At 46.7% G+C, this 25,626-nt stretch overlaps 1 protein-coding gene across 29 annotated transcripts in view; it reads left to right on the top strand.

Annotated features, from left to right (window-relative positions):
• The first annotated feature begins 234 nt into the window (after positions 1-234).
• LOC134009783 (receptor-type tyrosine-protein phosphatase delta-like) overlaps positions 235-25,626 on the top strand; it is a 209,177-nt gene continuing 183,785 nt past the window's right edge. For all 29 annotated transcript variants that reach the window (XM_062449460.1, XM_062449458.1, XM_062449453.1 and 26 more), the window contains exons 1-3: positions 235-311; positions 4,492-4,600; positions 13,199-13,243. The gene's annotated coding sequence lies outside the window, so the exon portion shown is untranslated. The remainder of the gene's footprint in view (positions 312-4,491; positions 4,601-13,198; positions 13,244-25,626) is intronic.

Raw genomic sequence — 25,626 nt, 5'->3', positions numbered from 1 at the left:
ACGCACGTGTGTGTGTGTGTGTGTGTGTTGGGAAAAGGGAGAGCGAGTCCTTTTCCAGGGATTACCTCAAATATTGAAAGAGAAAAAAAGGACTGTACTGTATGTCCTACCCTGGTGTGGATATGTGAGTGTGTTTGTGGTGGCCCAGCCTGACCATGTCTCTCTCTCTCCATCTCTCTCTTCTCTCTCTCTCTCTCTCTCTCTCTCTCTCTCTCTCTCTCTCTCTCTCTCTCTCACAGGGAAATTCTGAGGAGTTCTGTTCTTTTGCCGCTTTGGTCCGAGGCAGCATTGCTATCAACTATTCCAAACAGGTAAGATCCACTTCACCAAAGCTCTATCATTCTAACAGTGTACAGTGACAAGACTACTATACATTGAAATGGCTGGACATTTTACTCACCCTTAAAAAGAAACAGTGTTGGATATAGTACTTGCTAATGGCAGTTCAATTCAATAATTGCACTCACAGTCTTTCAATGTCATAACTCATCTAAAGATGAAGACTTGCAATACATCTGCCTCTATACATGGCCCGCATTTGAACTTGAGAATCCTTCCTCCGGCGTTCAGTGTTCCAATTCAAGTCCTTCCGCGGCGAGCGGAGTGGCATGAACCAGCCGACACAAGCGCTGTCCTTTCAACATGCAAGTAGCGCCCCCCTCAGTGTGAGCAGGGCTACTGCTGGGTGCTGAGTGTGAAGGAAACAGGCGGCCCCTTCTGGTGCCTCCGTCAGCGCTCTCCTGTGGGGACTGGACATGGGAACCCGGTCAGAGCCCTGACGTGCTTGGCTTGCCCCGTTCCCAAAAAGACAGGATTTTTGGCCAGGGGACGTGCAGAATTAGCACACAGACACAGACACACACACGCTGACACGCACAGACACACGCACTGACATGCACAGACACATACACACACTGACACATACACACACACACACACACAGACACAAGCGCACTGACATGCACAGACACATACACACACTGCCACATACACACACACACACTGACACACACACACAGACACACACCGAGACACATACGCAGACCCACAAACACACACGCACACAGAAACCTGGCTGAGAAAGGGCTCTCTCTGGGCAGCTGACGAGCAGTCTCCTGTCGGGCCGGCGCTCGCAGTCGCGCGCCGGACGCACGCTGGCGCCGTCCCGGCAGGGCAGCTGGTGCTCAGTGAACTGAGGCTCTCTCTCGCCGGTCTCCTCGCCCGCGGGATGTGGACCCTTCCCTGGAGTCAGCAGCACGCCTGACAGATGAGCACCAGACCTGCTGGAACTACACCGGCCATTACTGTTATACCACTCTACTCTGCTACGCTGCACTACTGTACACTCCAAAACAGCACTACACTACACAAGTCTACACCACACTACAGACTACAGAGATTACTTTACACTACTCTACACTGCATTATACGACAGTACACTACACTACAGTACACTACGCAACACGACACTACTCTACACTGTGTACTCTACACACAACCCAGCACTGCTCTACAGAACCCCACACCACTCTACACAACACTCACACAATGACAGCACGGCACACATACAGTATAACCACAACACAACACAACAGCCCAGCATGATATGGCAAATCAAAACACCCATTTGCAATATAAATTACAACCCTTGTTTGTGTAATGGTGCAGTCATTCCAGCTAGCAAGGTGTCAGCCCAGCGTTCTTGCTGACAAGCCTCACACAGCTCTGGTACTTCACTCTACACGAATAAAAAGACATGTCTTTGGAATATAACGGTACTTGTGTGGGTGTATGTTTGCTCACACAGTGAGTGTTGATTGAGGCATACATTCACAGTGGGATGATTAAGAAAGAGAGAAACAATTCATGCTAATAACCAGTTGGTTCGTGCATAGCTGTTTTATTCACATTTTCCCCCCCCCAACATGAACATGTATAGGGGTTTAATTCTGAAGAAAAAACAGATGCCGCTTAAAACTTTACTGTTGTCTTTCATTTCAACATGCTTAATACTAAACTATGCACATGTAACCGAACACAAACCACTTTTTCGAAATGAAATCAACTCAGATCTTGAATAACCTGCAGCTGTACTTCACTTCTCTCATGTATCTCCTGGAAAGTCATTATTTTCAGAAGAGCCTTAGTCTATCAACAACCCCTCCACTTCCCCCCCCCCCCCCTCCCTCTGCACTTCGCCCTCGAGGATTCTGGGTACAGTGGTAATTGGCATGCCTTCTTGCCTCCACCAGTCCCTGTTGACATCCCAGGGAGGCATGGCAGTTCCTCCCTACGTCGACATAATTTCCGACGAACTCCTCAAACACGGCAGGGCTAAAAAAAAAGAAAAGTGTGCTATTTTCTCCGCTTAGGTTTCGAAAAGCGTCCTCTCCCCCCTCTCCCCCCCCCCTCCGCTTCTCCTTCGTCTTCGCTCGCGACCTCTCAGGGGAGCTTTGCCAAGCTCGTGTGTTTTCCACCCGCACCTCTTCTCCGACACGTTCAATGGCGCGACCCTACGACGACGCCTCAACAGAACATTCCAGTCCAGGATATCTGACGGTCTCCCCTCTTACGGGCTTTTAAAAGCGGACGGGGGGAGCAGGTGTGATGAGAGGAAGGAGATACGAGGCGACAGGTACAAATGTGTCCCGGGGGGGGAGGGTTGGGGGGGGTGCTCGTGTTGTCATTTTGGATGCTGCAGGTTGCGTCCTGTAAGTGGTTTCTGTTTGACTAAAGCCCATCCATTTAAGTGACTGGAGGACTTCCTGTTTGGGACCTGTTCAAACTTAAGGTGTCAGCGTTTAAAACCACTTTCGTACTTGTTTGCTTTTATTATTTAACACCCAACCGCAATGTGTTTTTGATAGCCCTTTTCCTCAAACATCTCCCTTTCTGTTGACACGTCCTCTATTGTTAGCAAAAAAGGTTATGCTTCTGACAGATGGAGTAAGTTGAAGTAGTTGTAGTTGAAGCTGGGAACTAGAGTTCACATTTGAAGAAACACCTAATGGAAGTCGGCTGCCAAGTCGATTCATAGATACATGTTTCTTGACAGCATGACCTAAATCTATAATGATTGATACCGTTCTGAAAATTTGAGCTATTCCCAAACTCACAAGTCACATCGGATGAGGTTATCTGTTGTCAGGCTTACGGTATTAGCATTCACATCACTCTGTGTGTATGCTCTACTCTGAATGTGTGTGTGCTCCTGTGTGTGTGTGTGCTCCAGTGTGTGTATGTGTGTGTACTAAAGTGTATATGTGTATGATCTAGTGTGTATGTGTGTATGTGCTCTTGTTTTTGTGTGTGTGTGTGTGTGTGTGTGCTACAGTGTGTGTGTGTTTGTGTGTGTGCTACAGTGTGTGTGTGTGTGTGTGTGTGTGTGTGCTACAGTGTGTGTGTGTGTGTGTGTGTGTGTGCTACAGTGTGTGTGTGTGTGCTACAGTGTGTGTGTGTGTGTGTGCTACATTGTGTGTGTGTGTGTGCTACAGTGTGTGTGTGTGTGTGTGTGTGCTACAGTGTGTGTGTGTGTGCTACAGTGTGTGTGTGTGTGTGTGTGTGTGCTACAGTGTGTGTGTGTGTGTAAACCGAGAGCCAAGCTGCAGCCGTGATGATTTATTATGGCGCTCGGGGGGACCGTTTCTTCTGCAGGTCATGTGACCAAAACAACAGCGAGGCATGGAGCGCCATCACTCGTGGCCCCCGCGGCAACAGGGAGGCCTGCCAGACCCACCTTCCTGCTCATGCAAAAAAAATTGCCACACTCCCCGTCCTCCCGTCCACACCTGTGCGCCCCTGCCAAACTATATGCAAATACAGAAAACGAGTGTGGGCTTATTTGGGCTTATTTTTAAACAAGACTGGAGCCGTATGCAAATGCAGTCCTCACAAGCCAAATCACGTCGGATTTGAGGTCTTTGGACACAGGTACAGGATAAGTGCTCCAACACTTTATTTATGTGAACACGCCGGGTTCACATAAAGACTGTTCATAAGTTTGTGGCGGAGATGATTCGGCGGAAAAGAAAAAAATACTGACGTATTGTGACGTGTGAGGCTGAGTTGTTTTTGTGGTCCTGAGCCTGGGGTTAGGAGGGTTTTGATTCGAATGCAACCTCCTCTTCCTGACGTCTCTCCTCCTGTCTCCTCCTCCCGTCTCCTCCTCCCGTCTCCTCCCCCCGTCTCCTCCCCCCGTCTCCTCCTCCCATCTCCTCCTCCCGTCTCCTCCTCCTGTCTCCTCCCGTCTCCTCCTCCCGTCTCCTCCCCCTGTCTCCTCCCCCCGTCTCCTCCTCCTGTCTCCTCCCCCCGTCTCCTCCTCCCGTCTCCTCTTCCCGTCTCCTCCTCCTGTCTCCTCCTCCCGTCTCCTCCTCCTGTCTCCTCCTCCCGTCTCCTCCCGTCTCCTCCTCCCGTCTCCTCCTCCTGTCTCCTCCTCATGTTTCCTCTCCGTCTCCTCCCCCCATCTCCTCCTCCCGTCTCCTCCTCCTCCAGGTGGGGCACACGGGGCCAACGGCTCTCTGGTGTGTTGGCGAGGGGAAGCGCGGGCATCGGGCAGCATGCTGGCACCTGCATGAACCCGCCGCAGGAGTCTTGGTTCACGGTAGGTGTGCCGGCGCTCGACCACAACGCCACATGCGGTCTGCACGACATGTTCCACCTCTTAAGTGGCCATCGTTCACTTTGAAAAACATATCGTCAAGGTTGTGAGCTTTAATGAAACACTGTCCAATACTGGATCACCACCTTGTCATCTCTCACATTGGATTTTTAAGCATCTCATTGACTTTTCAGTCAGGTCCCATATAGACATCGTTGTCCAAGCCCTAATGAACTTTTAATGCAGCCTAATGGGATCTTGATATAAGACACACTGCGTAGATTTGACCTCAATGTCAAGCAGTCAAACCAGTCCACATCATGAGTTTAGTACTGGCATTAGAGATATATTATTAGGACGCACTTTATTTAAGCGGTTCCTTTCTGTAATTTTTTAAGAAAGACATCTCACTTACACGCCCCCGTTACCCCCGTAACATCTCATTTACACCCCCTCATTCAATCCAACAGCATGACATTACCTCTGACCAAAATGCACGGATTAATCAAATAATAATAACGGACAAAGTTAATGTGTCAGAAAGAGCACCACTCGTCACATAAAGTGAGCAAGGACTTGAACCATTCCGTTGCACATGCTGATTGGGTGTGACAACAATAAATCATGGGGTCCATCTCACAGTACCACACCTCCCATCCTAAATGTGAAACCAGTCTGGGGGAAATAAATAAAGAAACAACAAAGAAAAAAGGGAAGAAAAAAAAAAAGTGCCCCCCCCCCCCCCCCCACACACACACACACACACACATACACACTGTTGGCCTTTGCAGTGACATGTCCTGAGAGCTCAGAGAGCACATTCTGGTGGTAGTGGTGGGGGGGGGGTATAAATATTGCAAGGCGAGTTCACCCAGGGCTTTTTGCTCCATGAATTATTACAAAGTCCAGTGGCTTTACGTAAGCTTCTGGGAATATCTCTCCCCAGCTTTACTCTGTCCCTCACAGCAGCAGCAGCAGCAGTAGCAGCAGGGGGGAAATGCAAGCCTACAAACTCTACCAACAAACAATTCCACTGGCACAAACACACACTTAGGCCAGCATAAACACAGCTGTGGTCTGTCCCCCAGCCTCCATCCATCCCTCTCTCTCCCTCCCTGACAAACACTCACACATACATACGCACACATACACAGACACACACAAACACACACACACAAGCACACTTTAATTCAAGTCAAAAACATCAATGTGGTGCAGAGGAAGGGATACTCTGGGGTGAGTGGTCTTTTACATCCCTCTCCTGACCTACACTCCTGAAAGACCCAGGGACTGTGGGCCCTTTGCATAACGGACACTGAATCATCATATGGAGGTGTAGGCTTTTTACACAACCCCACATGAAACCCACTGTTCTCCATTATTTGCCATTCTGTTTTTAATGTGATGCTTACCTTAACACTGGAAAGATAGAGAGAGATGCTGACTGACTGTGGAATTCCAAAAAGGACAATTTGACATTTAACCATGCGGAACAGCAACAACATTTCGAAGATAAAAGCTTGGTAATAATGAAAAAAATTAAAAAAGGTTTTCTGAGAAATAGATGTTTGATGGGGGAAATGTACCGGCAAACAGTCTGATTATTGCTAGATTGCATCCTTTGTCTCTGTTCTTGAAAATTGTGGTTAAGAAGAGCAATGATTACTGCAGGCGCCTTATCACACATTGTTTGGAGTGATTATTCCAAGGACAGTGCCTTCTGACACAAGGTGAAGCAATGAGGCAGAAAGGTTCGAGTTAATCATCTGATTATACTTTGAATATACATCAATAAAGATGCATAGCATAACTGTAATGGTGTGGTTTTCTTTGGCAAAGACCCAGAGATTTAGCTGATTACCAAAACAACACAATCCCAGTTAATGACTTTTTCAAACTACCTGTTTGCTGTGGATACGATCTCAGACAGCCTTTTTTAAAGGTGAATCCAACTTCACCAAAGCACACTAAGACTTCTATAGAAATGACTAGTGAACGAAACCCACCGACCAGAGATATCTGGCAAAGGGATTAGAAAAGGACTAAAGGAATGACATCTTCTGATAACCTCCCAACCAACATTGAAAGCAACTGTGTTCGCTTTAATCAGTGGTAACAACTGTCCCAGATGAAGTCCACTGTTGCATAAAATATGCACATTATTGGGCCTTCGCACCGAATGTGTTTTTGTGCCTGACGACATTTGGTTTTTCCACTTGCTGTAAAACATGATAAGCTTATCAAACTGCTCAAATTGCATACCAGGCTAGTACTGTGTACCAGGCTAATGCTACTGTTCATACTGCATATCAGGCTAATTATTATGCCCATATTGTACTGTATAACAGGCTAATAATACTGAACACACAGTATACAGTAGCATACTAATGCTCATACTTTATATTAGAATAATGATGTTGTTCAGACTGTATATCAGGCTAATGCTAATGCTAATAATGTACACAGTATGAGGCCACTGTTTACACTGTAAATCAGGCTAATGCTAATCATCATATTGCATATCAGACGAGTGCTTCTTTTCATATTGCATACAAGGCTAATGCTAAAGCTATAACTGTATACCAAACTTATCCACTCATGATAAAGCTCCGAATGTATACAGTGATGTTCTGTCTGTCAGCCATCATCAACACATCCACAAGGTGGTGCTGTGTCTCATCAGATCACTGTCCAGAAGTGATGCCTCATACGTGCTGTAAAAGACCAAGCACATCTGCCAGATCGATGCCGTTTTTTTGGGGGGCACAAAGCAATACCACAAACCTGTGTTTTTACTGACGTTCGAGAACAACATCCAAAGCTACTTGGATCATAGAGTGAACAGTATGAATCAATTAGCTACATTATGGCAACCTTTTGGGTGTATACACACCACATACATAAATTAATACAATTATGGCAATATTCTACCCTGGGAATTCTATTTTAGTTACGCTTTGAATCAGTTGTTTACCCAATGCAAGCTTTTTTTTCTCTTAAATTAACACGACTCAATTCTCTAAAGAGTACATTAAAGGCAATCATGAATAAAACATACATTGAACCACTGCTCAGCTGCGTTGGTCAGGGGATTGTTTATTTCTTTCATCCCACTAAACTGAAACTTTGTCACCCATACCTCATTTAAGAGTTATTTCTTTCACACTATATTTATAAATGGGCAAAAGAAGAAAAAAAAAAACACAAAAACCCCCAACACTCTTTATCTATTTTATACGTGCATTTACTGTAATGTTTGTGTAAATGGCAGGTATTCGTTATAAATATTAATAACCAGCAGATGGCAGTCTATCAACATGGTATCCTCTTCCCTAACTCCAAGCAACATGACTTCTATGTTTCTTTTTTGCCCTCCACTGAATGAAAAACACAGTGAGAAGGCTATGAGTCTCCTGCTTGTAGCAGTTTTATCCCTTTGGGGCATGAATCTAAAATGACATCCAGAATTAGGTTTGTTTGTTTATTGCACTCAGATTTTTTTTTTTGGACATGCAGATGAGGGCTCACTCAAGGTGCGTGTCTTCCCCCCAAATACCCCCACCCCCCCTCCATTACACCTCTTAGCTCATTTATTATCAGGTCATTATTACATTGTATAAATTGTAATATCCATTTTTCATTTCTTTGAATACATGTCTTCCATCTTCCCCCTGCCCATCCTCGCCCTTGTCGCCCGTCCGATCTCGTCCCCCACCTGGCCGCACCCACGCTCAGCCTCCCCTGTGCCATCCGTCTGTGTGGAGGCCCGTGTCTTTGGCAGAGGGGGGTGATGGATAGAGGCTAGAGGATTCCGAACATCCCCCCCCCCCCCTTTCCCCTCGCATCACCACGGTGCTGCCTGTCAGAGGGTCTCACTCCACCACCCCATCCCTCAGAAGGCTGTGGCGTGCGGGGCTCTGTTCCTATGGAGAGACCATCTCCAGCGGCTTCCATCTGTGAGGTGCCGAGTACAGCAGGCTGAAGCCTGCTGTACTCGGCACCTCACAGATTGAGACAAGGGCTAGGGGATTGACTCAATTCATCTTCATCCTCTCACGTTATTGCCCTGTGACACTAGAGGTATATAAACACGGGGCTATTTGTCGTGAATAATCTTTCCGAGGGGTGATTTTAATGTCTTTCTGTAGCCGTCTGTTCCAGCCAATAACTGAGTGTCTAGCTACGGTACCTTGTGTACCCCGCAACCCGTTTTCAAGTTACCAGTGTGTATAATAGTGTATCTCATAGCTTGTCTCTGACATGACAAGTGCCTGAAAGGGATACACAGGCGCACATGCATTCTCCAGACAGTCCTCCCATCTCTGCTCAGTGCGTCTGAGACAGAAGGGATCTGAATGGACTTGTCATGGCATTCACATATGCCCTGATGATAATGTGAAGGGAGGGGGAGAGAAAGGGAGAGAGAGAGACAGAGAGGGGCGGAGAGACAGAGAGGGAGGGGCGTGTGCATGTGTGTTTGGGTACGTCTTTACGTACGCAGTCTTGTGTTCACGAATGACTGGATTTCTCCTTCCTGAGGGTGGCATGGGCCTGTGTCGTTGAACACATCTGAGTGAATGTTGTGTCTCCTGAATGTGGTATTAGCCTGGTCAGGTGTGGCGATCAAAAAACACAGAACTGCTCAAGGCTACAGAACACTTCAATCTCTCTAAAGATGACCTGAAAAGGGAGTTAGTCTTCTCCTCCTAAACCTCAGTCATTTTAACTGAATTAAGTAAGCTTAAGTAAGCTTAAGTAAATGTAAGTATCCAAGTTATCTACAGTGAGCAACCCATGGGAAACATGTCCGTCCAAATGGTTTCAGTGCATTCCAGCCCATATAACACTGGCGTGAGACTTCCTTAGTTGTCTTGGTCTATATGTCTTCTCGGAAGGTTATTACTTTATATTCGTATATGAGAGATCTTTACACAAAAAGAAGCAATTCAAAAGTGGTGTAGCTAAAAATGAGACTCCTCAAATATTTCTGGGAAGTTATCTAACTAATATTGGATTGTTTTTCCCTTAGTCAGTTTCCATAGAAAAACAAGAAGATGGAACATTTGTATCGCCTGTTTTTAAACAGTGCAAACACATGGAAGCTGGTAGCAGCAGGAGGCCGGGACGTTACATAATATGTCATCGTGTTTCTGTAAAAATAATAATAATCATGCGGCCTTTCCTGTTGGCGGTGTGAATCAAGCGTGAGTGGCGTGTAATGGGAGCCTGCTGAATGGCGGAGCAGGGTGAGATAGAGGCCACAGTTTGCCCAAAGGCTGATCAGCCTGGATCAAAGTCTACTTGGTATACTCCGTGGAGAAAGATGGATCCTAACTGTGAATTCAACACGCCCCTTCTGTTGCGTCTTAGAGAGGGAATTTGCGACGAACGAAGAGCAGTTCTCACATTAAACCCAGACGGGATAAAAAGGGGTTGACCCCTCACACTTTTCGACGAGGGCTCATGGCAGACCTGAGGTGCACAGTTTGACATACGATAACTTTCACTCGCACGCAAATATCGCCATATCGCAAATCGTAACCTCGGAAATGTTTACCATTCTCCGTAAGGTCCACCTCCTCCCCATCTTATCAGGGCCTTCATGGTGATGGAGTGGGCATGACCATCCTGGGCGGACAGGAGACTGTCCAGCATAAATCAGGCCCATTGAGGGAGCATAATGCTGATGATCACGACAGGCAAGGGGCTGAGAGTTGGCGGAGGCAGGGAGGGTGTAGTGAAGGGGGGGGGGGGGGGGGGGGGGAACTAGAGGATGGAGCTGGAAAATGGAGGAATGCTAAAATCCCAACCTCCCAGCTAGTCCCTAGGTGGGTCCTAATGCTGTTGCTGGCATCGACGCCCTCCCAAACGAGGGGACATTAGCCACGGCGTGTTATTGAAATACCCAGCTCTCCTTTTTAGGCAGTCAAGTTCTGCATCACCAGTTTTCTTCACCAGTTTTTTTCACCATGTTTGGCTTCAGACACCAATTTGATCCAGACAGTTTTGTTTTCTATGTCAACAAAGCTTTCGAGTACCTCAACGTGGAAGGCAGGTGTTGTGATTTCAACTCGTCCTGACTTGTCTTTTTTTTTCGCTCCCGGGTTGTCCTCGGGTTGTAAACAACGTCTCAATAGACAAACACCGTACATAAGGGATAGAGAAGCGAACACCTGAATGCAGCTCATTCCTCACAACGTTATTACAGGATCTCAGTATCCTCCAGAGTCCCCCCCCCCCACACCATCCACCACTCACTAAGTACTGCTGCTACTGCTGGTCTTGCATAGAGGTGCTGACAGGCTGTTGTTTAACAATCAGAAACAAGCTGCAGTCCCCCCCCCCCCCACACACACACATTAAAATCCTCACATTAAAGGCCCTGCAGACTACTTAAATCGTTGCTAATTATAATAAACAACAAGTCCAGCACCAGAGAAAAAAAGGACCCGGTTCCGTTAATCTGGGAAAGTGAGGTAATTATCACCTACAAGCACCTAGGTCCACTGAGAAGTCTCGAGGGTACAGTCGGAGCTTCAGAAACATGCCCCGTACGTTCTGCTTAGCGACGGACCATCCCTCACTTTCATCGATTGCCAACAATGATAATATAATCAGACACAGACCCTCCCCATACCCCCCCCCCCCCCCCACTCTCCCTCGACAAGGGTAGACAGTCAGATATATCAGAGATGCAGTCAGCATAGCCATGCACAGGTCATAAACCCTCACCTTCTGCCGTTTGACCCCTCATCAATTTGGTCTCCACCAATAAGAATGCAAATAACAATGGCTTCTTTCTCTTTTTTTCTTTTCTGCTTGACACTTTTACGGTTATCTCTCTGTTCTCCCACGGCTCACCTCGCTGTCCCCACAATGTGCTGATGTTACAATGCTAATGGATTCAGAGGCTGTGGCTCGGGTTGTGGTCAGCAGCCCTGACACACACACACACACACACACACACACACTCAATGACACACATACACACAAACAAGCAATGATGCACACATACAAGCACACCCCCACCCCAGTCACTTGTGTATGCAATGAGCAGATAAGTACCGCGGTTCATTTTCCCCATGGCGGAGCACAGTAAAAAACTGGGCAGTAATAATTGCTTCGGGGGGCGAAACGACGAGGGCTAAATATGCTTGATTGCCTCCTAAGCTTCAACGCAGTGTAATGAAATATGGCTGCCCTGGACAGGGGTCCCCTGTGCTGTAGCTTCCTTTTCACTTTCGCTGTTCTCTTCCTCTTTGGGCTTCTTTCCTTCTCCGTCTTTCCCCATGTCGTTCCGAATCTCCTCCACCGAACACTTCCATGTCGCGGCAGAGAATCCATCCAAAAGCCTTTTGTTATTTCCTTCCACATTTATCTCTGACACCGTGTTATGATTGCAGGGTCCAATCCGAGCCTCATTTTAGATTCCGCGACACATCAAAACTGGCAGTCGCTTTAATGTCGCTCTGTTTTATATTTTAGAGTTTGTTCATTAGCATGGACAGATGAAGGGGAACTCGGTGGCCCACGCTAATTGTTTCAGTCAGGGCTCTAATGGCAGGGACACCCGCTTAACTACAAATGTTCTTCCGTGTTCACCTGCAGAATATTTTTTTCTATGTAAATAAAAGCAGGAGTTTATGCCAATCTGTCTGCTGTGGATATTCAGATGGGAAGACGTTCAGGTTGATTCCAAACTGACTTCCTCATTCTACATCATCTAGCCTTGCTGTAAATCTGGACTAGAACACCAAACTTCAGCAGAAACACACTGCAAAAGCTATTTGTCATTCTGAAATATCTGTAAGTTCAACACAACCTGGTCTTGCCATGGCAAACATCATCACTACCTCAGCCCGATGTTACCAAATGGGAAAACACATTGTACCCTAAAATGTAATTGCTCAAATTACACCATACTCAATTAAGCCCCCCCAAAATAATGTTTTAACCCTGTCTCATTTTGTCGTTACAACCCAAAGAAAATGAATTTCCCTCCTGATGCTTCAATAGGCAGCTAATCATTTCAAAGACTATTAGACCACAGGCTTATATGGGCAGAGTAGCATCTGCTAATGTATTTAGCAGGAAATAACCGGAGCAGATCTTCCCCAACACAGTAAATATATATATATATATATATATATATTTCTGCTTTAAGAATAATCTAATTAATACAGTTTTCATTAGAGCTCACATAGGCAATCAGTATTTGAATCATTCACATTGTCTGCTCAGACATCTGTGATGACAAAATGAAGAGATATGCATTACATTATCCATTACTGTATTAGTATTACAACACTTGCAAGACAGTTTTATTTACAATGTTAATTTTCTAAATATTCTTAATGTAATCTTAGTCTTAATGTGATGAACATAAGCGATCTTGAGAACAATTGTATTAGTCACAATATTAGTCACAATAGTCAATCAGATTCAGGCTGATCAAACATTTTTATGTATTTATTTTGATTAAAATGTTTTGTTAAATTCGATTTCATGAGGTTTTATTGCATATTATTGTTATACTATGCGTCGGTTCATCTTTGATGGAGATCACATGTCTGAGGTCTGCTGTTTCTTCTCTTGTTCCAGTTCTCTTTCCTGAGACGACAACCACAGGATGAGGCCTAGGAGGAGGTAAGACCATGAGTGCAGACGCCCTCACTTGTGATGAGCTGCCTTTGAGAGAGGACCTCTCTTCAGTCAAACCCATCACCAGTCTGGCCAGACCATTTCTGGCCAGTTCATTTCAAACCAGTCAGCGCAAGACAGTTTGCGGTACACGATACATGATTTACAACCAAAGTCACGACCACCAAACTAAATCATGCAACTTCTTCCGCGTCCAGCAAATTCCGCGTATTCGTTGCGGTATCAAGCTTCACATATATAATATCAGTTCCACAAGTGAAAAAAAAAAATCTAGTCTGCTGAGAAAAAGAGACAGGAGGAGGGGGGTTGAGCGGTGCCACGGCAGATCTGGCAACCCTAATTCTGAGGTGACTGAGAGAGAGAGGGAGACTGACTTCCACTGATGAGCCCAGACCTGGGCAAGCTGCGCCGTGCTGCGCGCTCCGGCCGGCCCTGGGAAGCCTGATTGATAGAGTGTGATGAGACTGTCACAGAAGGAAGGAATCGGGAGACAGAGAGAGGAGATGAGTGTGCGCCTGGCTGAGAGAGAGCGAGAGAGAGAGAGGCAGAGAGAGATAGGGATAGAGAGAGAGGGAGGGAGGGAGGGAGGGAGGGAGGGAGGGAGGGAGGGAGGGAGAGAGGGAGGGAGGGAGAGAGAAAGATAGAGAGATGGACTTGTGAGACAGAGGGGATGGAGGTGTGGCTGGCATGCGGGTTATTGTGAAGGGTCAAGATTGGAGGAACAGATTGGGCTGTACCGCGCCAAGGAGTTGGCCTTGTGGCCAATTAAAGTGTGTCAGGTAGTTGATTAAAGGTACGGTCGGTCAGACTCTTGAAAATCAGTTGATGATAGAGGAAAGATTATTCTACAATGTATGCTCAATGTATTACAGATGCACGTGTGGGAGGCCATGTTGCAGTGATAATTCAACATGTGCCTCAGACATTCTGTAAAGGGGAGATCTTTGTGGACACAGGGCACCCTGGCTGGGGAGCCTCTAAATCCCTATATTGTGATTTCCACGGTTAGTGATTTCCAACTCAATAAGGGCCCCATGTTTTACTTTTATACTCTCATTCTTGCCCGAGGAGAGGAAGGCTGACTCGCCAGAATGCAAAAGTTATTATTAGTCCCTCACACATGTGTAGGGAAGCAGAGAGAGAGGGAGAAAGAGAGAGAGAGGGTTGTGTGTGGATGTGCAAATGAGCAAGTTCACATTTGTGGGTCTGCGAAGGAGGGAGAAAACAGTAGAGAGAGGCCCTGAACGGGGTAGCAGAGAGAGAGAGAGAGAGAGAGAGAGAGAGAGATAAAGACAGACAGGGGCCCTGGAGCGCTTATCACTTGCCCGCCAAGAACCAATCGGGGCCCCAGCAGCCCACCCCCCCCACCCCACACTCTCTCTCTCTCTCCCGATGGGGCCACCCACCAGCACGCCAGTCCGCTAAGCCAGGCAGCCAGGTGAAATAAGTAATTCCCTTTCAGGGGCAAGGGGTGGTGTGTAGGGGTGGGGGGTGGGTGAGGGGGTGGGGGGAGGGAAGGGAAGGGGGTGCCTCAGAGACTCGGCACGCGAAATGGCAGCTCACTTTGGCAGATCAATGCACTCTCTCTTCCCTGCGCGCTGCTCTGGAGTGATAGCCAGCAGAGGAATAGGGAGAGAGAGAGAGAGTGGGGAGCAAAAGAAAAAATGTTAGCCGAGCATTTAATGATATTTGCCACGGTCTCTCTGAGTGAGCTCTGTAGAGCGGAGAGGGAGCGCTTTGCATAAACTCAAAGGACACGAGATATTGCTGTCGCCTCTGTACAAGGGAAAAAAAGTGCCGGAGCCAGCCCCCGCCGATAGATATGAGCACATTTCAGCAGCTGGAGTGAAATTTCGCCAATATGAATGATATTAACAATAATCACTTTGAATTACTGGGCTGTGTTGAAACGGTCTGCAACACTCAACATTGTAGACATTCCCGTTTTTGACATTTGCTTCGCGTTCGCTGTACACATGTAGGTGATAGTACATGCTATTCCATGTGTGATAGAGATGTCCAGATGGCTGTTTGATCTGTACCCTGTTTTCACAAGATTCACTCACCTGTCGACACGTTGCCATTCGTAAAGGAGGATTTTGCGTGAAATAATCCACAGCAACACTTGTCAGTCAATTCTAGTCAGCTTTTGTGTTTGACGTCACTATTAATCCATTCCATCAAGGGAAATGACCACGATGGCCCTGGAAGATAAGAACAAAAAAAGATTTGACAAGCAATAACAATTAGTGGACGTGGCTCCATAAACCATTGACAATGAACTGCGGCATGGACAGTCTAATAATGCAGATGATCTTGCGGTCCTTTGACCGAAATTGATTTCTTCATCTATAGAAAGCCTCAGAGTAAATTCGTCAGGCAAGAAGCTGTATGCGTGTATTGTTGACAGTGCCGAGAGCCACCATGTTGATCTGAATGCAGTTATCGGAATCGGTGTAAAACAAAAACAACAACAACAAAAAAGCCGCGCTCAACCACGTTTCCCCTCAACGGCTGTCGCCCGCGAGGCACACACCGTCCTCCCGTCATTTCCTTCCCCTTCCGAAAGTCCCCAGATGTGTCGTGTTCACAATCTCGAGCCACTCGGCTTCAAAGAGGCCCTGTCGAGCACACTCGCAGGCCTACGCGGACGAGCACACGCGCCATGAATTGCTCTTGATTAAAGAGCCAGAGTAAGGATGAGCGCGGAGGGGAAGAAAAGGGAGGAAAGAACACCGCGGCACAGTTCGGCGGCGCGGGAGAAGAAGAGGGGGTGAGTCGGGTGGCTGCGCCGCCTCGTCAGAGGCAGGTGGGCCGGGCTGAATCCATGCCGCCCGTCAGCTGTCTGGGCGGTAATAAACAGCGTTTATTACGGATGTAATGAAAGGAGCTTTCACCGTCTCACCATTAACGTCAGCGAGCTAGGAAGAGGAAGAGAGACCGGGACTGTCAGATGAGGGGGGGGGGGGGGGGAGAGAGGGGGAGGCATTGAGAATGTGGCAGGGAAAGGAGATAGAGATAGTGGTAAAATGGAGCTTCGAAAAAGCAGGCATGATAGAGACAGAGAGAGACAGAGAGAGAGAAGAGAGAGAGAGAGAGAGAGAGAGAGAGACAGAGAGAGAGACAGAGAGAGAGAGAGAGAGAGAGAGAGAGAGAGAGAGAGAGAGAGAGAGAGAGAGAGAGAGAGAGAGAGAGAGGGGGGGGGGGAGAGAATCTCTTGTCGTGACTAGGTCTTGCCACCTACTGTAATAATAGATGTGTAACATCCAAATGGAAAATCTCAACAATGCGAGCAGGCTGAGTTAGCATCTTCTATGTAAATAGAACGAACACACATGAACAAAATATTAGCCAGCGTCAGGGCTTTTTTCGAGTATGCATTGAAAACCACTTGACCCTGTGGCATCCTTCAGTCATTTGGGTGCAGTTTGTGTGTGTTTGTGCGTGTGTGTGTGTCAATGTGCAGGTGTGCTTGTGTAAATCAAGGGATGCTAACAGTCCCCAGGAAAGTCCGCACATAACACAGCATAATACTGTATCTAGACATGATTTCAGTTATTGTACCTCTGCCTCACTGAAACACTTAAATACAGAAGACATTAATATGACGATGCACTTCTCTGTCATTATTGCCAGATAGCTCGTACATGGGGCTTCATGTTGAATTGTGATTGCCACAGTCAGCCTTGTGATTGGGTGGGAGGATATGACCAAGCCCTTAGAGAGAATGGTCTTGATTTAATGCTGACACCCAGCCCAGGACAGTCTGATTGAACTGATTTACCGTTACGACCAGCACACTCCAAAGGTACTTACATATGCAGCGAATTATCTGATGAGTATGCAATGTTTTCCTCATGGAAGGCATTTCAGTGTGTTTGGCTTTGTCTATGAGATAGGTACAGTGACACAAGTTATTGGTAAACCATACCATTTGTTTAGAATACATGCCAAATACATGACTATATATAGTGTACAACAAAAATACATATAATCATAGTTTTCTGTTCTCTTTTACTTGTATCTGTTTATGTTGGCCTTAGGTTAGGGACAGGAAGGATGTGAGCAATGTTTGATGATGGGTTAGCCTGCGCGAGGAGATCCTTCCCAGTGTCTAGGATTCTCAAGTTGGTCATAATCTAAGAAAAGACAAGGATCATTAGTTTCCTGGACTCACTCTTGACTCTGTTACACACTCCAAAAGATCCCATCAATCACAGTCTGCCTTTACGTTTACGTTTACGTTGCACTCGCAGCAAGTAATGCGTACCGGAATCGCAACGTTGGATATATGGGGTGGGATGGGGGGTAACCGGACCCGCCGGATGGTTTGTTGCACATAAACATTTGGGAAGTTGTCCTTGGAAACTGTTTGGAAAAGGGCTGGGACTTCCAAAAAATACTTGGCAAGTGATTGGTTCTGTTTTTCATCGTATATCACGGGCTAACCTCAACTACGCCCGTAGCTGCCAGTAGTTCCTCATAGGACGTTGATCTGACAAACTAATAATTTGGCAAGCTCGGCAAGATGGATCCTTGCGTGGTTGTGAGCTGGTAAATGCAGCTGTCTCGCAAGGTTGGGGATTGGGCCCACCCCCCTGTCCCCCGTCCCACCCCCACTCCCGTCCCACCCCCACTCCCGTCCCACCCCACCGGGAATGCACGGTATGAAGAACAGGACATTTCCCATCCCCGATGAAACATGTTGCAGGGGAATCCAGTCAATGCCCACTATATCAAAAGACCTTTGTCCCAGTTTAGATGTATCTTTATTTTCATTGTTGTCACCTTTTCATCTGGGAGGGAACATCATTCTGTCATAGGGGTGAAAAAGATAGATGACAAGCCTCATGTTTCCCCTGGCAACCATCCATCCAATGGACAACCTTCCATTGTATTGGACCATTAGAACATTTGACCAATCAGGTGGCAGGAGATTAAAACATAAATTCACGTTGCCAAAGTCTTGTTTTTCTCTCACCTGTTTTGACAGGGTAAAGCAAAAGTTGTTGCTGTGTTTGCTACACTTAGAACACCCCACACAATGTCCCTTTAAACATGCTCTCTCTATTGGCACGTTTTCAGTGCATCCATGTACACACTCTCTTTGTGAAACACAGTGCCTTACTGAAAAGCCGGTGCATACTCCCACGTTTTAAAATGCAAATCGCACAGACAATCAAGCCCCATCCATGTCGTGCCGTTCCCAAAACGACGTTAGTCGAGACACAATGGATGTTTTCATCCGAACGCTGTCCCTGCAGTTGTTTACATGGTAAGTTATGATGCTCAGCAGGTACATCCAAATTCGTTTTTGATGAAGAGAATAGACGGGATGATTGTACTCCCGGCGCTTGTGCCATGTTGAATTTTAGTTGTACAAAGACGGCCAATAATTAAAGGAGGAGTATGAATAGGACATTTGAATATTTTTTGAATTGCCAAACGAGATAGAAGTTCGAAGTGCAGTTCATGTTCGACAAAGGACGCGCAGAGAGGCTCAGCTAAGCTTGAAGAGATTTGCAGTTCTCTGTCGGAAATTCGATGCAGACTGCCTTTCTCCAGCCACACAGACCCTTGCCTCTTGTTAAGGCCTAGTCCACACCAGCAGACCAGACTTGCCCTACTGTAGCATAAACCACTAACACACACCAGGCGACTAGACTTGTCCTAGCCGAGAGACAGGCATCAAGACATGTCTTAACGGCTACCACCTTTCTCCGAGCTGCTCTTCTTCATTTAGGTGTTCTCGTTTTGCATCAACACTTGTGTCATTCACAGTTTTATGTCTTAAGCTAATTTCACGGTCGAGAGGTTTGAATGGATGGCTGAGGTGGGCATTGTACTAAGGGGTCTAGAGAGAGGGAGAGACGGAGATATAGGTGAGGGGATAAAATGTAGCACGACACTGCAGAGGACATGTTTACACATGAGACCTTCATACACTGATAGCTTTGAGAGTGCTGTATGCTGCCTCATATTAACCCTCTGACCTTGAACTCGACCACCAAGAGTGTATACAGACCTATTTATGTAGCTACAGCGAGAGTGTCACTGAGCCAATGTTGTCTAACACAGCATCAAATACAAAAAGTTACGGGAATTTACATGAATATAATCCAACAGCTAGATATTGAACAATATATTGCTTCTAGTGCTAGCTTTCAAAATGTTGCCTATAGATTTTGCTAGGCATACGTATATTTTCTACAAGGCCAAATGTCTTGGCAGAAAATTGGAATACTAAGTGTTATCAGAGCAATTTGACATTTCTGGGTCACTTGATATAATTGTTATTGATATTCCTTGAAATCCTTAGAAAGCCCTGTGCAATATTGCACCCGAAGAACTTTGCCATGTCAATTTAATTGCTATGCTAGATTTGAAGCTGAGCACCAACAATGCCCTTTTAGCTGGACACAGCCTCCACTGGTGTAACGGCTTATTTAGCAAACTAGGAAAACAGACCAATTACTTTGGATGGAAATCAATTCCGGGACAGCAACAACAGCATCAGTTTTAACAGAAAAAGACACAAAGTATGTGTCTCGCTTCACAACCAGCAAAAAAAATTATAACATAAAGGAATTTAGTTTTCTGCTCAATCAATCCATATGCATGGAAGATCATTTTGGACTCAAGTACAATTAAAAGGCAAGATGTGACAGTGTCTTCAACGATTTCCTCTGAGAAAAATTAGATGTTGATGGCTTTTCATGTACAAAATGTATTCTGTCTTAGCCATCAAACCCAGAATCCATTCACGCTCCCTACGGTGGACTGGATTAGAACAAATTCATTCTGCCTCAGTCCATTGGCTGAAAGTATGTCCACATGAAAATGGCAGCTCACAAAACTTTGTCCATGCTGTGTTCTTCTCCGGATTAAATAACAATTATTTTGGCTGACCTGCCTTGTCTGCCAGGTTAATTAAGCGGCTTTACAAAGAAGACAATTCTGAAGGCATAAACAGAACCGCACATACAGTATGAGAGATAATTCACTCTTCAGAGAAGGCCTACTTGTATTGCGTTTCAGTTGAACAACTTCTACTGTCCTTGACAGCAAGGGCACTGTAAACCTAACTATGAATTTTTGAATTTGTATTTTGTCAACCTTAGGATTTGTGTTTATGAATCTGTAAATTCATTTTTGGGCCTCATATTGATAAATGAAACATTCTTCTAGATGTGATGACATGCAATGTGCAAGATAATAACTATTGAAATATTAGTGATGGGTAATAATGTTGAAGTTATTTTCTTAGCGAGATAGTTCTGTTCCACATTTAGCACAAACCTGCTTTTAACCTGCTTGCCAGCATATAACCATTGAGCTCTATTGTTAATATCCTCTATTACATTACAATGAGTGTCATATTGGAATTAAAATGAATATGTTAATTAGAATGTGTATTCAGAAGAGCCACAATTGTCTGGTCATATCATAATGTAACCATACTTTTATAGTAGTTAGAAGACCCAGATAATAATAATGTACATTGCACAACATTAAATCCCATAACTTTACCATCAAAGAATATCTAGGGAAGTAGTTATCTTCCTGATCAATGATGGACTGGAAGTAGTAACAGCATTCATACGACCGGAAATCACCGCTACGGAGCGGAGCTTCCAATAGAGACCGTTCCTCTGTGTCAATTGGCACACATTGCACCACACTATAAGCTGTCTATCTTCATTCCTACTAGACCCCCGTCTGGCCAAGATAGACCGCTCATATGTCAGAACCACAGAGCCCATTTCCTGCAGTCCGATGCGACTGTCAAGCTTCGCCAACCATGAAAGCCCTGTACGTGATGCCCGGAATTACCTCATCGCACAACGCCAGACTCCAGTGGCATGGTCCAAAGCAAGCCTCTAAAGCTGTTTTGAGAGTAGGTTGATGCAATGTATAGACCCAAATCGTCTAGTACCCCCCCCCCCCCACCCCCAATACACACTCACACACAATAACAAGGCAGTCGCTTCTAAGCTAAAAACAAGTGACCTACTCCAGGAAAGGATCAGATGTGCTTTGCTGTTTGTGCTAGTGCAGTCTAGTGTTGAAAGTCGGTTTGATGTGTTGTTTTAGACATTGATAGTAAGTACAGGAACAGCAGTTGGAACATCGTCTTGATATGCGGCCCAGATCCGGGGCATCAATCCCAGAATGTTCTAGTAAAACCACACCATACCCCTAATTTAGTTTGCAGAATGCAGGGGGTTCGCTCATGTTTTTATGTAGGTTTTGTCATGGCAAAGGTCTGTTGAGATCAGTGCTAACCCCACATTTGCCAGGGAAAAGCAAGTGTGCCTTGGACCTAATGAGTGGCCTTGGAGACAAGAGGCGAAAACAAACCCGACACCGTCTTGCCCAATTACCAGACAGTGCAGCCAGTCACTTAGCCAGTTAATACATGGTGTGCTATTAATTACTGTTTGTAAACAATGCACTTTGCTGAGATTACTGCTTGCACTCTGTGTCCTCCATTTGCGCTCGGTAATTCTCACAAGTGATTAAGTGGTGCAGCTAGGACAGCTGTTCAGAATGAGTTCATTGGCATGTTTAATTAATTGGACTTGAGATAATTATTCAATCATTGCTTTGATTAATTTTCATGCATCCCGGATTATGCATCAACTGTCTAGTTGATGTCAATAGTTTGCAAAGTATTGAAAGATCTCGCAAGCTCCAACAAGACTGCCGTGTCCCCTCCCCTGAAAACAGTCAAGCGACTCTTTCTTGATTTGGAGCACAAGGCAAGTGAACTGGAATAATCGATTTGCACTATTTGCGCGTCGTTGTGGATTAAAAGCTACTGCTAAACGAACACAGTATCATGTAAAGTTAAGTCACACGTTGCCAACAGTACGTCACATCATGTAAGCGAGCTGCAAAGCTTGTCTGCTCGATCGGGACAGTGCTTCCCCCTCGCTGTGTGTGTCTGTGTTTAGACTTAATTCAGTGTGCATGATGGTAGAAACATGCTTATCCTTCGCTCGCTGAAAATGCTTCGCTTTCGGAAACATCCAAGTGAAAGCAGAGCAAGCAAACCGTTTGTGCGAGATCTTGTTAAACTGATTAGTTCCCACCCAGGCCTTGGGGGGTACTGCGCCATATTTTTTTTTTCTTTCTGTCATGCTGCTTTGTGAAGCTCCCTCTTGATAATACCCCAAAGATAAAATTAATTGTGAAGGGGGGGGGGGGATGGGAGATTGAGGGCGAGTATGTACAAGGACCTTGAGCAACCCACGAGGTTCTCTTTCTCCCTTTGCATGTGGAAAGGGGCCCATCATGCCGTCTGAAGCGTGCAGCTTCCCACAACAATTGCCAACTATGGTGTGAAGCCGTCCGGATGGAATGTGTTCTAGACTCTTCAAGGAGAAATGTGCAGAGACAGACCGAACCCAGATGCCATTTCTTTACCAAAGAATGTTGGCATTGGAATTACCATCATGGTCAAAACAAGTAGGACCGTTGTGACAGTTGTGTGTAATGACTGTACTACTTCTACTACGAGTGCTAACGACACTGCTTTTAATGCTGCTTCTACTGCAACATATAATGAATGAAACAGCATCTTCTACTAGTATAAGTAATAACCAGCGTTTCTAATTCCACACATTATAATACTTCTACTGCTTCTACGACAAAAACGGAGAGTGTTGAAAAAAGAGGTCAACTGTTTTCTGAGCATAAGCAGCTCGGTAGAACACCACCATTTTCCGCTAGCGAGATGGAGGAATAAGATAGTGTCAACTCAAACGTAGCAGTCGTTTAGTGTCTGCCCGTCTCAGGCGAAACGTCTAATCCCAGTAAGGCAACAGCTTGTCGTTGTGCGCTCAGGACATATTGACTGTCACAGTCCTACTGAAGTCAATTGGGATTGCTGGCGCTGTTATGTGAGAAGCTACAGCCTCAGGAGATGTCCAGGGAGCCTTCCACGCTCGTCTGACACGTCTCCATTCGGGCTGTCGTCGCCAGTGCCCCCACAGGCCGGGCCTCGGCCGCGGGCCTGCTCGGCGGTCACACTGCTGCTTTGACGGCTGCGCGGGGTGAGGTGGAGGGTGGTAGGGGAGGGAGGAGAAGGGCAGGGCGGGGGGACACATTACGGCAAGGGCACATTTAAAGGGCTCCCCAGCGACCCCCCCCCCCCCCCCCCTTCCTGCCACACACCCGCGGCAGATGGTGTGAACGAGCCTATCGGTCTACGCGACGGACTCCCATCACACCAGGCGACGCGCCGCCGCCCACACCGTGCTCCGCGTTGTCCCGGAGACAGACTGAGCGGAGACGCCGCCGCCGGCGCTGGAACAGTGAGAACGCGTCGGCCGACCACGAGGGAGTGGGACGTGTTTTTCCGGCCGTTTCCGTCCTTTCTTCTCTCGCGCAACAAAGAGTCGGCCCGTTTGCCGTCCGGTCGTGAAAAGCGCTCGACGCTCGTTTAGGAAGGACCCGCGCCGTGTTGCGAATGCTTAATGAGAGTGCGTTTATGGTAATGAATGCGAGGGGAGGCGTCAGGTCCTCTGGCGCCTCGTTCCACAAAGGTTAAGTATCTGTGAGTGCCTGTGTTGACACTGCCGCACCTTCTGACATTCTCCCAAGATGGGAGCTTGGATCTCACGTGAAGAGGTCTCTCTCACACGTCTGACGCACATCCAGCTGACGACACGCACGCAGCCCCACTCACCCCCGCACAGACCCACTCCCACACGCACCTACACACCCATGCACACACACACCCCTGTACACCCCCACAGACACCAACCCACCCATACACACACCCACACTCACACACCCGCACACACACACACACCCATACACACACACCCACACACGTACACACACCCACACACACAGACACATACACACACCCACACTCACACACCCGCACACACACACCCACCCACACACACACACATACACACCCACCCACAGTGGGTCTTCCACCGGCCCACCAACCACTTCTTTCATTCCACGGCCGACGTGGCAGTAGCTGTCACAGAGTGACATCATGGCTGTGAAGCGTGGGGTCCCGGGGGTATCTTGCTCGGCTCCTCGACACGGCTGCTTCCTCTCCAGCGCCCGCCCCGTGGCTCCGCTCTGTCACTCAGGCCCCCAGACAGGCCGCACAGTGTCTATGACAGCCCCGGGATGGGCCGAGAGGCAGGGCGGGCGACTGACAACGCTGCTTTGGGTCTTAAACCATCCAATGAGATGTGCCTCGAGGTGGACCTGTGAGGCCCTCAGTCTAGCTTGACCAGTCTGTTCTGCCAGTCACTTCATGCCATTAGCCATTTTGATGATTAGCCACTTAAGAGCCCCCGACACGAATGTTGGACCTCATTATTACAGCTAGGTCATAATCAAGGTGTACTGTACAGTATACTCTCGAAATTCAAACTCCATCCAAGGTAATCAACCTTAACAGTTCTTAAGTTAACTTTAACTGTATTGTCTGCTACTTCCCCCGTCTGCATGAGAACATGTAGAGCTTTGAGTTGACATGAAGTGCCATCTTCATATTTAGGGGTTATGGAGGCAAGGGTGATGGAAGTAATGATAGGCTGATAATGGCTTTGCAGAGAGCTGCCTTTGGTTTCCATCCTGTTGTAGGGTGACAGACATTTTCAATTAACAACGGGAAATTACTGTGGTTATATTCTGCCATCGCCCTTTAAAACGACTCACCCCTCAGATAAACTGAACAAAATGCACATACGCAGTGATGATAATTATAAAGTCTGGATACTCATGACACTTCTGGCAAGGTTGTAATATATTCATTGGAAATAATGATATTTGACGAATGCCATTACGAGGCATAAAAGCACACAAGCTCTGAGCCCTAGACTCTTTACTGCACTTTAATTCATTTCATTCATACACTTACCGTTTATTATTGTCATTACAGAAACTGTGATTTTCTTAATTTTCTTAATTTGTTTGCGTATTGTTGTAATTGAAGTCTCATTTCAGTGATGAATGGTCGGGCTGCCCACAAGCCACATCAACCCCCCCCCCCCCACACACACACACACACACACACACACTCCCCCCTCACCTCCCCCGTGTGACCCTCTCGGGGGCTTTTTCAGGTGGAGGCAGAGTATTTACACGTGCACCTTGAGTGCTGAGGCAAGAAAGTCCACCGGCCAAATGTTCCCTTTTCTCGTCTGCTGAGGCTTCAATGGATCCCTTCACAGTTAAAACCAAATCATTACCTTCTCACCCTATTTAGATGCTCTCATACAAGAGAGAAGGCGAGAGGGAGGGCGGGGAGAGAGACAGTGAGAGAGAGGAGGAAAGCGGGAGAGAGAGGCACAGAGTGACGGAAATAGGGGGGGGGGGGGGACGTCTCTTGT

This window comes from Osmerus eperlanus, chromosome 23, assembly GCF_963692335.1.
Source record: "Osmerus eperlanus chromosome 23, fOsmEpe2.1, whole genome shotgun sequence".
NCBI lineage: Eukaryota > Metazoa > Chordata > Actinopteri > Osmeriformes > Osmeridae > Osmerus > Osmerus eperlanus.
This window is presented reverse-complemented; position numbering and strand designations above follow the sequence as displayed.